The 14,192-nt window shown below is 42.2% G+C and overlaps 1 protein-coding gene across 6 annotated transcripts in view; it reads left to right on the top strand.

The window, feature by feature from the left end:
- The window catches only part of LOC124777906 (stress-activated protein kinase JNK), a 718,838-nt gene that overhangs the window by 272,931 nt on the left and 431,715 nt on the right, over positions 1-14,192 (top strand). The window contains exon 2 of one of the 6 annotated variants that reach the window (XM_047253454.1): positions 7,287-7,395. The exons of the other annotated variants lie outside the window; for them this stretch is intronic. The gene's annotated coding sequence lies outside the window, so the exon portion shown is untranslated. The remainder of the gene's footprint in view (positions 1-7,286; positions 7,396-14,192) is intronic. 6 annotated transcript variants of the gene reach the window in all.

Here is a 14,192-nt window from a genome sequence, read left to right as displayed (position 1 = left end):
GTTCAAGCACTGGATCGGCCGCCAGGCAGCCCGTGCCAGAGCACTTCATCACTGGCCTCCAAAAAGCCCTGATCTTACCCTCTGCGATTTTTTCTTATGGGGTATGTTAAGGATATGGTGTTTCGGCCACCTCTCCCAGCCACCATTGATTATTTGAAACGAGAAATAACAGCAGCTATCCAAACTGTTACGCCTGATATGCTGCAGAGAGTGTGGAACGAGTTGGAGTATCGGGTTGATATTGCTCGAGTGTGTGTAGGGGGCCATATTGAACATCTCTGAACTTGTTTTTGAGTGAAAAAAAACCTTTTTAAATACTCTTTGTAATGGTGTATAACAGAAGGTTATATTATGTTTCTTTCATTAAATACACATTTTTAAAGTTGTGGTATTCTTTTTGAATCACCCTGTATGATACGCTTTCAGCGACATTTCTGCTTCAGGATAGTCTACGGAGTGGACACAATACCCAAGGTATTCGCCACATCTGTTTTTAGCCATCGTTGAGTAACAGTGGAGTGTCTCGAAAAATTGGAGTACGAAACAATTGACGAAACAGTTCGAATAACCGAGTGTAAGATATGTGCTTATTTCGATTTACAGTGTGCTTGCGAGCGCTCTCATAAGAATCGCTTCGATTTATCGATTCGAATAAACAAGAGTCGATCCTATCGCCTTTAGATAGATGATTCTTATCGCTGCTTGATTGCAAACAGTGCTTTTCAATATGGAAACGGATTCTCATTCAGTAACTTACACAATTTTCAGTAACTTACACAATTTTCTTAATTTTCTTAAACTCAGTGCTTGATATTAATCGTACAAGACTTCATAAACTGATTTACGTTTAAAATCAACATTTGTGGATCACTATTCCTGTACATATCGAAAACGTGGAGACTGATAGTAAATTACACTATGTGAAACGAATGTTGTTCCTTTTGAGAAAACGTTCAATAAGACCCGACGTTTTTGAACAAGCTTTTGATAAAAATTCGGTTAGCATATTGCTACGAATTTCATTTTCTTTAAATCAAGACACAAAAGTGTAGGAAATGTGAATGCGAAATAGTGAACTTATAAGAGGAAAGTGGAGATTGGACAACACTGGAAGAGGATGTGACAGTGACAGCGCATATAAACACATCAAAAAAGCTTTGCAGAGATTAACATAAACATTTCCGCTCATTCTATTGCTCATGAAAGCAACACATTGCATGTTGTACCACCATACAGCGAGACCTTCAGAGGTGTTGGTCCAGATGGCTGTACACATCGGTACCTGTAATACCCAGTAGCACGTCCTCTTGCATTGTTCGTGCCTGTATTCGTCGTGGCATACTATCCACAAGTTCATCAAGGCACTGTTGGTCCAGATTGTCTCACTGCTTACGGCGATTCGGCGTAGATCCTTCAGAGTGATTGGTGGGTGACGTCGTCCATAAACAGCACTTTTCAATCAATCCCAGGCATGTTCGGTAGGGTTCATGTCTGGAGAACATGCTGTCCACTCTAGTCGAGCGATGTCGTTATCCTGGAGGAAGTCATTCACAAGATGTGCTCGATAGGCGCGAATTGTCGTCCATGAAGACGAATGCCTCGCCATTATGCTGTCGATATGGTTGCACTGTCGGTCGGACGATGGTATTCACGTATCGTACAGCCGTTACGGCGCCTTCTATGACCACCAGCGGCGTACGTCGGCCCCACATAATGCCATCCGAAAACAGCAGGGAACCTCCACCTTGCTGCACTCGCTGGACAAGTGTGTCTAAGGCGTTCAGCCTGACCGGGCTGCCTCGAAACACGTCTCCGACGATTGTCTGTTTGAAGGCAAATGCGACACTCATCGTTGAAGAGAACGTGATGCCAATCCTGAGCGGTCCATTCGGAATGTTGTTAGGCCTATCTGTATCGCGCTGCATGGTGTCGTGGTTGCAAATATGGACCTCGCCATGGACGTCGGGAGTGAAGTTGCGCATCATGCAGCCTATTGTGCACAGTTTCAGTCGTAACACGACGTGCTGTGGGTGCACGAAAAGCATTATTCAACGTGGTGGCGTTGCTGTCAGGGTTCCTCCGATCCATAATCCGTAGGTAGCGGTCATCCACTGCTGTAGTAGCCTTTGGGCGGCCTGAGCTAGGCATGTAATCGACAGTTCCTGTCTCTCTCTGTATCTCCTCCATGTCCGAACAACGTCGCACTGGTTCACTCCACAACGCCTGGACTCTTCCCTTGTTGAATGCCCTTCCTGACACAGGGTAACAGTGCGGATACGATCGGACAGTAGTATTGACCGTGTAGGCATGGTTGAACTACAGACAATACGTGCCGTGTACCTCCTTCCTGGTGGAACGACTGGAACTGACCGGCTATCGGACTCCATCCGTCTAATAGGTGCTGCTCGTGTTTGGTTGTTTACATCTTTGGGCGGGTTTAGTGACTTCTCTGAACAAAGGGACTGTGTCTGTGATACAATATACACAGTCAACGTCTCTCTTCAGGAGTTCTGGGAACCGGCGTGATGCAAAACCTTTTTTTTATGCACGAGTATGTATTTACTTTCATGCGAGGCACTGTACAAGCAGTATGCAGATAGCCGTGAGACAATTCGGGGACACAAGGATAGAAGTCGACACTCGTGTTCACAGCGGGACTAGAAATTCCAGTTTGGACAGTGGATCAGTGTAACATATCGATTGTCAAATAATAGATACTGCCTTCACAAGATATTACATATGTGGAAGTATCAGCTGCCTCTTCTCCCAACGTCTCTTAACTCCACTTAATATGTAGTGAAACAATATTACTATTATGTGGAATCGTTAAGTAATTCTTGTAAGGTAAAAGAGGTGGTGGAGAGGAGAGCAGGGGCCAACAGTGTACGGTGTAGTTCCGTTCTGCTCCCTTGCAGCGTTGTGCGCAAAGTGCATGCATTATCAATTATTCACGAAGCTCAGACTGTCAGGGGTTGCCGGTCTTTCGAGTAACTTCATTACGGCTCCATAGAAACAGGCTTACAAGTTCTGAGTTTTGCGTGAACGCCGAGGAAGTGCAACATAGCTGTCTTACGATGTGTATAGTCTCGTTTGTGTCTTGTAAATCTTTGCGAATGCCTGGTAATGGCTGAATCTTCCTCTGTACCTTCCCAGAGTAACATCTCTCAAGCGTGCTTGTACCAAATAGACCGATATATGGCTTTTCGAGTGGCACGACATATTAAGAATGGCCCATAAATTATTTGAGAAATAAAGAGGGGGGGGGGGGGGGGCAGTAGACACCGGATACGTTTTCGGGAGGACGGTGGTGTAGGTTGACTGTGGTATCCCTAAATCGCTTCAGCCAAATGCCGAGATGGTTCACTAGAAAACGAAAGGGCCGTTTTCCTTTCCTATCCTTCACGTGTTCCATCTCGAGTGAACTCGTCGGCGGGAAATGTTGAACGTTTATCTTCCTCCGTCCTTATGAGAGCAAGAAGAAGATTTTTGGCCTGCAGCTGATTGTACTTACTTTCAACGTAGAAACCTTTTAGAATTCACTTTTTAAAAATTTTTCCTGAGAGCGAATTCCACCACAGATGTGTGATTATGATACTCAAGCTCCTGTATTTCTAAACATACAAAATCAAGAATGCATTATTGGACGGTAGTAGTATCTGGTACTGTAGTCATGTGGAAGCAAATACATGGGAATGCTTGTGTCACATGCATTCAGAAGTCAGACTCTGAATATCGATTTTTTACTAATTTTTGGATAATTTTAAAAACTGCCCATCCGCTTTCGTTCGCTGGGTCTAACTGAAGTCCACGATGTCCCGCAAAAGTGGTTTGGAAAGGTATTCCACTTTCCGGCAAGACTGCTGCCATTGTTTTATTGAATGCAAAATCGATTTTCTTATTGATAACCATGCAAATGGTGGAACAAAAATTTGGGATTATTACTCAAGTCTTTTGGATTCAAAGTAAAACAAAAATGAAAAAAAATTGGCACCTTTCTTGTAAAGATGTTTTGACAATGGAATATGAGCTGTTCGGCCAGCCGCGCTATTAGGCACGCTCAGACTTTCATCTATTCTCATGTATTAAAAAAAAAGTAATGAAAAAATTTTTTGTGTCAGTGAATAGAGTTATGCCAGCCTTGGAAAGGCATTTTCCAGATCTTCTACAATCGCTTATCAGAGTTGGAATCTTCTTTTCGGAAAATTGTTCGACGAAATGCATTCGCGTGAAAGGGTCTACATCGAAAAAAATAAGAATTATTTTGCATAACAAACAAGCAGTTTTTAAACTGCAGGTCGGGAAACTTTCTTTTTCGTGCTGTCGACTGGGTATCAAAAATACGAAACACTGCGTTACATGTTCAATAACCGAAGCATAAAGTACAGACGTGTTTAGTTATTTATCATCAATTTTCCTCTTTGCTTCGTAGTGATGTTTGAACTCAGGTATACATCGATATTTAAAATTATCTACTTAGTCAAGTGAAACAATATTCCTCCATACAGCCTAGAGTCTGATTTGTAAATGAAGTTTCGAAAATATCGTAAGTTCTGTCCTCAGTTCCGAAGATGTCGAAACAAGAAAAATATTCCAAATTTTGATTTGAGATACAATTCACTCAGCACCTCTGACACTTTCCCACGAGTTAAAAAGCGGATGATACGATGATACGATGACAGTGCAAATGACGTTCCTGAATTTTGATCTTAAAGGCACCACTTTGCTACAGGAGACGTCATTGTGGTTTTGCTATTAGAGAGACAGATTGTTCACTAGGTCTTTTGAGTTCAGACACTCTTAAATGTACGGTTAATGGCTGACTTAGGTCTGATGAGTGTAAAAGAGCACCTCTCTGTAATTCCATCACTTCTTGTGCTGGAGTGTCAGTGTCAGCCCCTTTACAAAGTTATCATAAACAATCACGTCTGATGTTATAAAATGTTGGTAATTACTTATTGGACCTACATCATCACCCAGTCTATGTTACAGCTAAGAACGGGGCTGCCCCCAACTTTTCCGTGCGTTACAGTGTTCAGCTGTATGCAGTCAAGTTGCATCTGCAAGTTCCTTTACGTCATCTACCAGTCTTAGGTCATCGTCTGTTTTTTACCTTTTGGGACCCCCGCCCAAAAAATTACTCAGTCCATCTGCCATCAATTCGAGTGGCTGTATTTCCTGCTCACTTGTATTTCATTCTCATTGCCATCATAATTATACTATTGTAGACAGCCTATTTTGCCCTCTCAGTTGCACATTTATTTTTATAACATATCTGGTTTCGATCGAAGGTGATCGTTTTCCGAACTATGCGAGTATATCGCAGTACCTCTATATACCAGAGTTCTCCATATAGATATGTCGGATTGCTCACGCTACTACGTGGAATAGAATATGAACCACTTTGACCGCAACTAGTCATGTCATAAAAGTAAATGGGCAATACAGGCGTAAAAATAAAAGATTAATTTTATTGTAGTTACATCTTCCACTACAGTCGGTTCAATGATACAGTTTTGGCTTTCCTGGTCTCGCCTTGTAGCTCAGAACACTCGGGGAGACAATGGTTTAAATCCCAGTTCTTACGGTGCAGATGTAGGTTTTCCATTTCTTCTCTAAGTCGCTTAAGGCGAATGCCCAGATGGTTCCTTTGGAGAGGTCACGACCGTTTTCCTTCCCCCAATCCGACGAGCTCGTGGTCCGTCTCTAAAGAACTTGTCGTCGACGGGACGTTAAACCCTAATCTTCCTTCATTCTGCCATTAGCGAACCACGTTTTGCAGCAACTTCGCATTGCTCCTCAGAATTAGCTTAATAAGCGGGAGGAAAATTCAAAGAGACACTTTATTTTCACGCATTCGTTTGCATGATTGAAGCTGTTAGCGTGGGAGAAAAGGCCGATTGTGTTTACCCCTGGCACTTAATCTCCATGAAATTAATGTACGGTCTTAACCGGCCCCCTGTTCCTTTTCGCGGTTGTTCTTCCCTCCGTTTTTCATTTCCGCAACAAACGCTGCCCCCGCCCCTTTCACCCTTCGTCCGGCGGCGAGGCGATTTTATTCCGCGAGTGTCTCCCTTCCGGTGGCTGAATTTCATTTAATTTGGAGCCTGCGGGCCCCCGGACACGGCAATCGATGACTGCGCAAACGCGGGCCCAGCCCAGAATTGGGGAACCGCCCCGGGGGAGCAGGGGTTAGCGGCTCGGCTCACGCTTTCGTTTAAACGAGTTACCTCCTCTTTTTGTGCGTCTGGAGACCGGTAATTGGCGGGCTTGCGGTGTGTGTGTGTGTGTGTGTGTGTGTGTGTGTGTGTGGTCTGACTGCCGACGTTTCCTCCTGTAGTGCCTAACAGAGCTCGCCTGATTGTACCGAATGCTTTCCCTCCCATCTAGAGGAGGAGAAGAGAATGCATCGAGCGAGCCCTCTGTGGTAGCATTGCGGCGCTTTGCGAGGCAGAGGTCGACGGCACGGCCGCACGCTTGCCTGGTGCCGGCTTGTGCGGTGTTTCCGTTGTAGCTCCCTGGCACTGCCCGATGATAACGCAGTCCAAATTTTGCGCTGTCAACAAATGCATGAGAAGATGGGGTTAGCAGTCCCGAAATCGACTATGAAATAAAGAAATTAAAAACTATCCTTGCCGCCAGAGGCTAGTTTATTTACACGTGATTGCAAATCATCTTACGGTTATGTTCGGACCATTCACTACTATGCAAAGTCAAGATAAAACTATTATTATTATTAATTTTTATCTAGTTTCAGAGTACCTGCCTCTGGTCCGCTGCTAGAAGTGGGGGGGAGCGGGGGGGGGGGCGGGGGGGTCTTCCATAGCGTATTTTAGATAAGAACACTGCGTTTAAATATTGTGCCGCTGTTTGGTAAGTAAAAGTCCAGTACCTAGTGCAGAAACAAAGGTGGCCAGTGACCAGCGACTGGCGTGTTCAGAGCCTAATGTGTAGGAGCACGTGGGATTATGATTCTTAGATGCGTCCCTGCTCTGGAACTCGATACATCGACAGAATCGATCTTGAGGAGGAATGATGGCAAATGTTTGTGTATTTACAGCTTCTGTCGCTTTTTACTCCTCTGCCAATGGCATATCTTCGTGATGATGCGCTTCAGTTAGCTAATCGGCGATTACTACAGCTCGCGTCCTCTTTTCATTAATTTTGACTATTTCTTGAAGTCTGTTTTTTGATTAGATGTCTGTTGTGTAATGTGGTACCCTTACTAAGGCCTTTGACAGTATCTGTATTGAAATGCTCAAAATTTGTAATCATTTCTTTTGTTTCAGGTATGTTTCTCGTCAAAACACAACAGCTGGTTCCGTCATTCTAAGCAGCTGCCCTAAATTTGAGAAGGGGCGTAGATTTTGGCGTGCTTCATGTACAGTACGCCGTAACGTAAGTTGTTTCTCCTATACCATAACGCAAATCACAGACTGTCTAATCGCATTTATTAAGAACTTTTTTGTGACGTTTATTAATCGCTTTTAAGGCCAGTGAGACGATTTATTGATGGTACCAGGAAGTTACATTTCCTCATCGGGGCCCTAAAATATACTTCCAGCGAAATGAAACTTCCTAACAACATAAATATGTATTGGTTGACAATTTTTCACGTAATAAAAAATGCTTCGATATATGCAGAGTGAACCTTTCACTTAAAACTCAGACAACTTGAATAGTTGAACCACAAGTCTGTGTCCTCAGTTGAAAATATCTCAGGAAGTCATTCACACGAAATAAAGTACGTAAACTGTCATGTAACATGTACAACGAACGTGAAGTTTCCTCCCATTGGTCCTCCCGGGACTGCCATTACTGAAGGTCGTGTTACTGTTGCGAAGAATCCTTGGCTTCGCTAGCTTGCAACTGCAGCATATTCTAGGATCTACGTGTTCACAAGTGGGAGTTCTGTCATTGTGTGTTATCATGTGCAGGAAAAATGACCATGCCGGAATTATTCTAAACTGGCTGTGCGTCCATGCTTAGCAGCGGGAGAAAGGCCTTTACACACCGTCGCTTTTTAGGGTTCGTTAACATCAGTCGGTAAAGACAGAACCATTATAGTCTCACTTTGTCAATAAATTCGTTTTTCCTAGCCAAGAAGTCAAAAGTAAATTAAACCTATCGAAAGAAGGAAAGCGATTTTGTTTTTAATACACAAAGCGAAATAAGTAAATTCGTATATCATAGCCACGAAAATGCATTGTTTGTATTCGAAAAATATAATTGCTAAACTTATTTCTGTCACTGAAGTAAACTTCCAAAAATACTTCTGTCACTGGTGTAAAAAAAACTAACAGCGTCACCTATTGATTCTTTGGCGTACTACGCTGTCACTAACATGTAAACATCGGAACTACTAAGCTGAACAGAATCCTAAAATTTTAAATTATGATTTTTTTTAATCCGATGTTGCTTAAATAAAGACGGTATATTGCCCCATGCCACGTTCAAGTTATTTATGAAAACCCCAAAAAATTTTCTACTAGTTTAGGAGGTTAGCGTGTTCAGACAGAGAAACAGGCAGACACGACGGTTTTACAGTTTTATTATTGGTATTGATGAATGTCAGAAGGAACACTCTTACTCGTTAATACGACGAGGATGAAGTTCCACAGCCTCTTAACAAACTGAATCTCTCCATCACAGATGACAATATCCACAGTGTGTAAACGGAATGTAATGAGTTTAGTAACGAAACTATTTGTAATACAGCTTCCGTGAATGGCTAATTATATTTACTGTACTGGATTTGTCAAAGTCGAAAAAACCAAGATCTCTACTCAAGCACTAAGTTTAGTTCCAAATTGGTGGTGGCATCACCATGCAGTATCGTTGTTTTCGAGGGCAGTTTTAAACAAAATAGTGTACTTTGTGTCAGGGCTACACCCATATGCTTCACTTGCAAGGACAGACTTCGTAAGGTTTTGTGTGGCATGTTGAGTACGTCATCGTGAACGTCCTTGCTGTCCGATACTTCCGGGCGAATGCTGTCAAACGTGATGACATATGGGGCCTAAATCAACGAAAAATGCGATTCACGACCGTTTCCATGCTATAAATAATTTTTAACGAGCGACTGCACATCCATCAGAGGTATTTCTGAGCCTCATATACCTGCTATCGCATGTCCGCTCTACACTTGGTTAGGGTTGATGTTTTTAAATCACCCAGTTTACGGCCCACTGAGATATTTAATTTATTCGATAAGACAATGGGGGCATTCCATTAAGCTAAATATAGTTGAACACCAAGGCAGCCACGATGCGTTAGGCCACTCACGATGAATGGATCTCTCTCTCTCTCTCTCTCTCTCTCTCTCTCTCTCTCTCTCTCTCCTGCGTGAATTGTATTTCTCTTTCACAGAGTTTATTGGACTTCCGTCTGTGAGGAATACGTATTTCCCTAATGAATTATTATTTTCATAAAGTATCAGTTGTTTTATGCGACCATCTTCCGGTAGACGTAAAAACCAGTTCAGAACGAGTACTTTCATAATTTTGACCGACGGCTGTTAGAGAAATATCCATCTATTGAATTAACAAGGAATTGCCTCAGTCTTCGCCTGGAACCGTTTTTTGAAGGTACAAAAAGTTCCAAGGGGGAGGGCGGACAAAATTACCCTAGGATCTCACCCCGTCCCTTTTTCGAAAAATCGTAATATAATATTTGTGGATTCACTGACGTATTTTAAGAACACTAACTACAAAAAACAGTAGAGGAAATAAATTTAAAAAATACCAAGTGTTTTCCTGCGTAGCTTATCCCAAATGAGATCGCTTGTGTGATTGATTTGGGCTATAGTACTAGATGCTCGAAGAAATTACAAGGTATGAGGGCCATGGAATGATGTTACGATAGACATTAAAGACATTAAATCAGTATGTCGTGTAATCGTGGAAAGTAAATTGATTGTTGGATTTAGACCTATTACAAACCTGGCAGAAATTTTATTCTTCTCCACGGAGTGAGTAAATCTCATCCTCTCGTAGAAGTACTGTAGAAAGATGTATACATACCATAATTTGAGGAAGAAATTGTATAATATGCTGGGTGCAGATTCATTTATCATATTCTGCAACAAATTGTTACATGAACTCTGTCAAAATTAATTTTTCTTCAAGAGAGAAAAACAGTAAACCGACGAAGCTTATAGTTCTACAATGTCTCACACAACGGTCAAAAGGTTTCAGGAACCGCTTTAAATGTCTGAAGTGAAATTCTATCATAAGCAGAAGGTAATATTTTGGGGACTGGCCAAAATTCAGTAGAAATTAGAAACTTTGATATGTAGCAGTACCACAAAACTATGTGATTCAGATAACTCTCAATTATAAATTTTATGTCGTTCAGTCAAACATTCGCCATGATCAGCGTGTTAGACCGACACCGATTACCTGGTCTGTACACAGCCCCTTCATATGAAACACTTTTACCTTGCAATCGAAGACCGAAAGTGATGGCTGGTTTCCTTCTTTACAGTTTGGCTTTAGCCTCAGCCCCAGGCAGTCGAGGAACTAAATTGGACATTCCTAGCGGATAGCGTGTAGCACTCCCATTCGCCCTAATGATGACGTCAGCGCTTCGTGGCGCGACTCCCTGACACGCCAAACGCAGTTGGCACCCATAAGGACGGATGTCCGATCGACCAACACATGAAAAACCCAAGATTTTTCGGAGCGGACACATCTTACACACAGGGCTACTCAAAAAGAAGGACCAGAATAAAAACCTTTATTGCTTCCAGACTACTAAATCAAATGTTCAAATGTGAGTTCCTAAGGGACCAAACTGCTAAGGTCATCGGTCCCTAGACTTACACACTACTTAAACTAATTCTAAGAACAACACACACACCCATGCCCGAGGGAGGACTCGAACCTCCTGCGGGAGGGGCCGCTCAATCCGTGACATGGCGCCTCTAACCGCACGGCCACTTCGCGCGGCAACTACTAAATATAGGAACACAATTGCAGCGTTCCTGGAAAGAGAAAAGTTCAAATTTTTATGCATTCAATGTGCGCATCATGTGCTACGCGACAAATATCAAAACGGTGACTCATTTCGTCCCACACAGGAAGCAGCTGGTCTGTCGTTATCGAATTCACAGCTCCAACAATGCGATGATGCAGACTTTAAAAAGTATCAGGCATGGGGGGGGGGGGAAACGAGGTCTTTTACGTAACCCCACAGATAAGTCACACTTTGTGTGGTCTGAAGACGTGGGAGGCCATCAGTTGTGAGGTCTGAAGACCTGGGAGGTCACCGGCGATGAAGTTCATCTTCCGCTCCTCCTCCCCCTCCACCAATCTAACGTCCTGGAATGATGTCATTCAAACTTCGAACGTGCTTACAGAAATCACGTCTAGCGTTACCTGAATGACACCATTCCAGGCCGTTGAATTGGTAGAAGGAGCAGAAGATAAACTTCATCGCCGGTGGCCGCCCAGATCTCCAGACGTCACACGTTGTGACTTTTATCTGTACATAAGTCAAAGACCGCGTGTCGTCGTCTTCCCCTCCCCTCCCCCCCCCCTCCCCCTGATAGTTTTTAAAGTCTGCGTCGTCGTATTGTTGAAGCTGTGAATTCGATAACGAGAGACCAGCTGCTTCGTGTGTGGGACAAAATGAGCTACCGTTTTGATATTTGTAGCATAGCACATGGTGCTCACATGGAATGCATAAAAATTTGAATTTTTTTCTATCCAGGAGTGGCGGAATTGTGTTTCTATCGTTTGTAGTTTGGAATTAATAAATGTTTTAAACTGTTCCTTCTTTTTGAATAGTCTCGCATGATTGCGTAGCCCTCCAAGATCAAAATATTAATTAGATTCTAGATAGTGGCTTCTAAAATGGCTCGCCTTTGATCCCCATAGATTGCTTTGGGATTTTACGAAATCTGGTTAGTACGAAGACTCATTCTACACAACTGCGCAATTCTTCTAAGACGTCTAGGTACAAATGGACTACTTACTGTATGTTGGTTTTCCAGGTCAGACCTACTTATTGACTACAGGTAGCCCTGTACACTCTCTTCGCGTTATATTTATCGCGATTTTCGGATTTAACTTACATAAAAACCACCGATTGTTTCAGGAATTAAACACGTAGCCGTACCATATTTTTCTGTCTCTTAGTTCTTTGTAATTACGTTGACCCACGTTTCTGTGGTAGACTTAGAAATTACTATTTTCGTAACATGTCTTGTTTGTTTAATTTCCAATTCTCAGTGTAACCGGAATTTATTTATTTCAGTGAGCCACGTAAATGAAAATACAGGGTGAGTCAAAAAGGACTTTACCCCATTGAAATGATATAGAAATTTATTGATATAACTTACAGATGTGTCATTTTTAGCAAAAAACCTAAAGTTTGATTCACGTAATGAATCAGTACCCCGTTCCGCTACCAGGAGCGCCAGCGTAGTGTGGAGTTAAAATGGCTATTCTCACTGGCGGGGAGCGTGCTCGCTGTGTGTTTTGGTTTCATGAAATGAACTCTGCAACAGCTGTTCAGCGTAAATTTCTCACCGAATACGCAAAAAAATCACAAAGCAGGTCTACTACGTGCTTTTGTTATGATGAATGGAATCTAGCAGCCGTTGCACAAGTTACGCCCGATTGGATGCCATGAGTATGGGAAGAAATTGATTACCGGTGGAATGTTTGCCACAGCACAAATAGAGTAGTCGCATCGAACCAGAATGACGCTTGTATGTGAAACTTGAGGCTGTTTGCTACAAAATTACGCATCTGTAAATTATCTCAATAAATTTCTGTATCATTCCAAAGTCCTTTCGTTTTCCACTCGTCCTGTAAATCTAAGTCTATGCTGCGATATTAATTTAGGACATTAGCTTCTCGACAAACTGCTGCTTCATTCTCTGTCTAAAGCGTAGATGTACGGTGGTGTTCGAGGGACATTCCCCAGACCTCAGTGACACCTGTTGAGAGCAGAGCCTTCTTCATCAAGTAAACACCATAGCAACTAACAGTCAGTCTTAATTAAAAGCATGCGCAGCAGCAATAGCAGCAAAGAAAGGACGTAATTTAGCTTTATAAACGCAGAGGTTCACTTTTCTTTCTTTACAGGGCAGTAAAGAGACCAAGACTTTCTCGAAGCTTGATTAAAATTTTACATTTTTATGACTGTGGAGTTTGGCAGCGTTATTGCAGCGTTGTATGGGCTTGTGGATATTTTGGCTACAGGGGTTCCGTTCCCATTACGCGTGCTTAATAAGCAGCAATATCAGCGCCGGACGGAGGAGAGTTAGCTGGGGCCAAAGATAGCCCGTTATCCGTTTATTGCATATTACCTTAAAAAAAACCTTTATGTTTACTGATATTTGCTTCGCCTCTCCTTGAGATACAGACAGCATAAACTTGCAGGTTTATTCGACGGACCTTTATTTTTTTCCACGCTTTTTTTCTATTGGGCGCACAGTATTTTTTGTCTGTTACTGAGAATAACCGACAGTGATTAAAGGATAGCCATTTATCTCTAGGATGCATTTCAATGATTTTTTCAGTACAGTTGTATCTATGTTCAACTTACACGTAATTAGTGGCGTAGTAAATGGTGGGCCAGACATTAAGGGTCAATTACAAGGATGGCAGAGAAACCTTAACAGAGTACTTTGAGATCAGTAAATAATGGTCAGAAACGAGTATTTAATTTTTTTGTTGGTGTACACAACCTGCTGCTCAAAGCAGCAACGTAATCACATATCACCTGTTCAGAGATGCGACCGTTAATATCATTGCATGCAATGACAATCCATGCAGTGACAGAAAATCCAGAGAGGTTCTGGTCATTTGTAAAAAAAAAAAAAAAAAAAGCGACAAGACGTAATCAGTATTTCACTGCGTGATAGCAATGGAAATGTTACCGATGACAGCGCACAAAGGCGAAGTTATTGAACACAGTTTCACCAAAGAAGACACTCCGCTATTTAGAAATAAATAAGGGTTACAAAATGTGAAGATTGTATTGCTGTGTTCACAGAACAGCTGAAGAAAATATGAGAAAAGACGCATTGGACAGTATTCTCAGTTATCTAGAATTTGAGCAAATATAGACAATTGAAATTCACCCTTAAAGTAGCGGTAAAGACAGATCGTTGAGCTACATTTTTGTTTATATCTTGTACTCATCTCCTTCACCCCTCGAAAAAAAATCAAAAAATTATACGA

Source organism: Schistocerca piceifrons, chromosome 2 (genome assembly GCF_021461385.2).
Source record: "Schistocerca piceifrons isolate TAMUIC-IGC-003096 chromosome 2, iqSchPice1.1, whole genome shotgun sequence".
NCBI lineage: Eukaryota > Metazoa > Arthropoda > Insecta > Orthoptera > Acrididae > Schistocerca > Schistocerca piceifrons.
The sequence above is the reverse complement of the archived record's forward strand: the minus strand, read 5'-3'. Positions and strand labels throughout refer to the sequence as shown.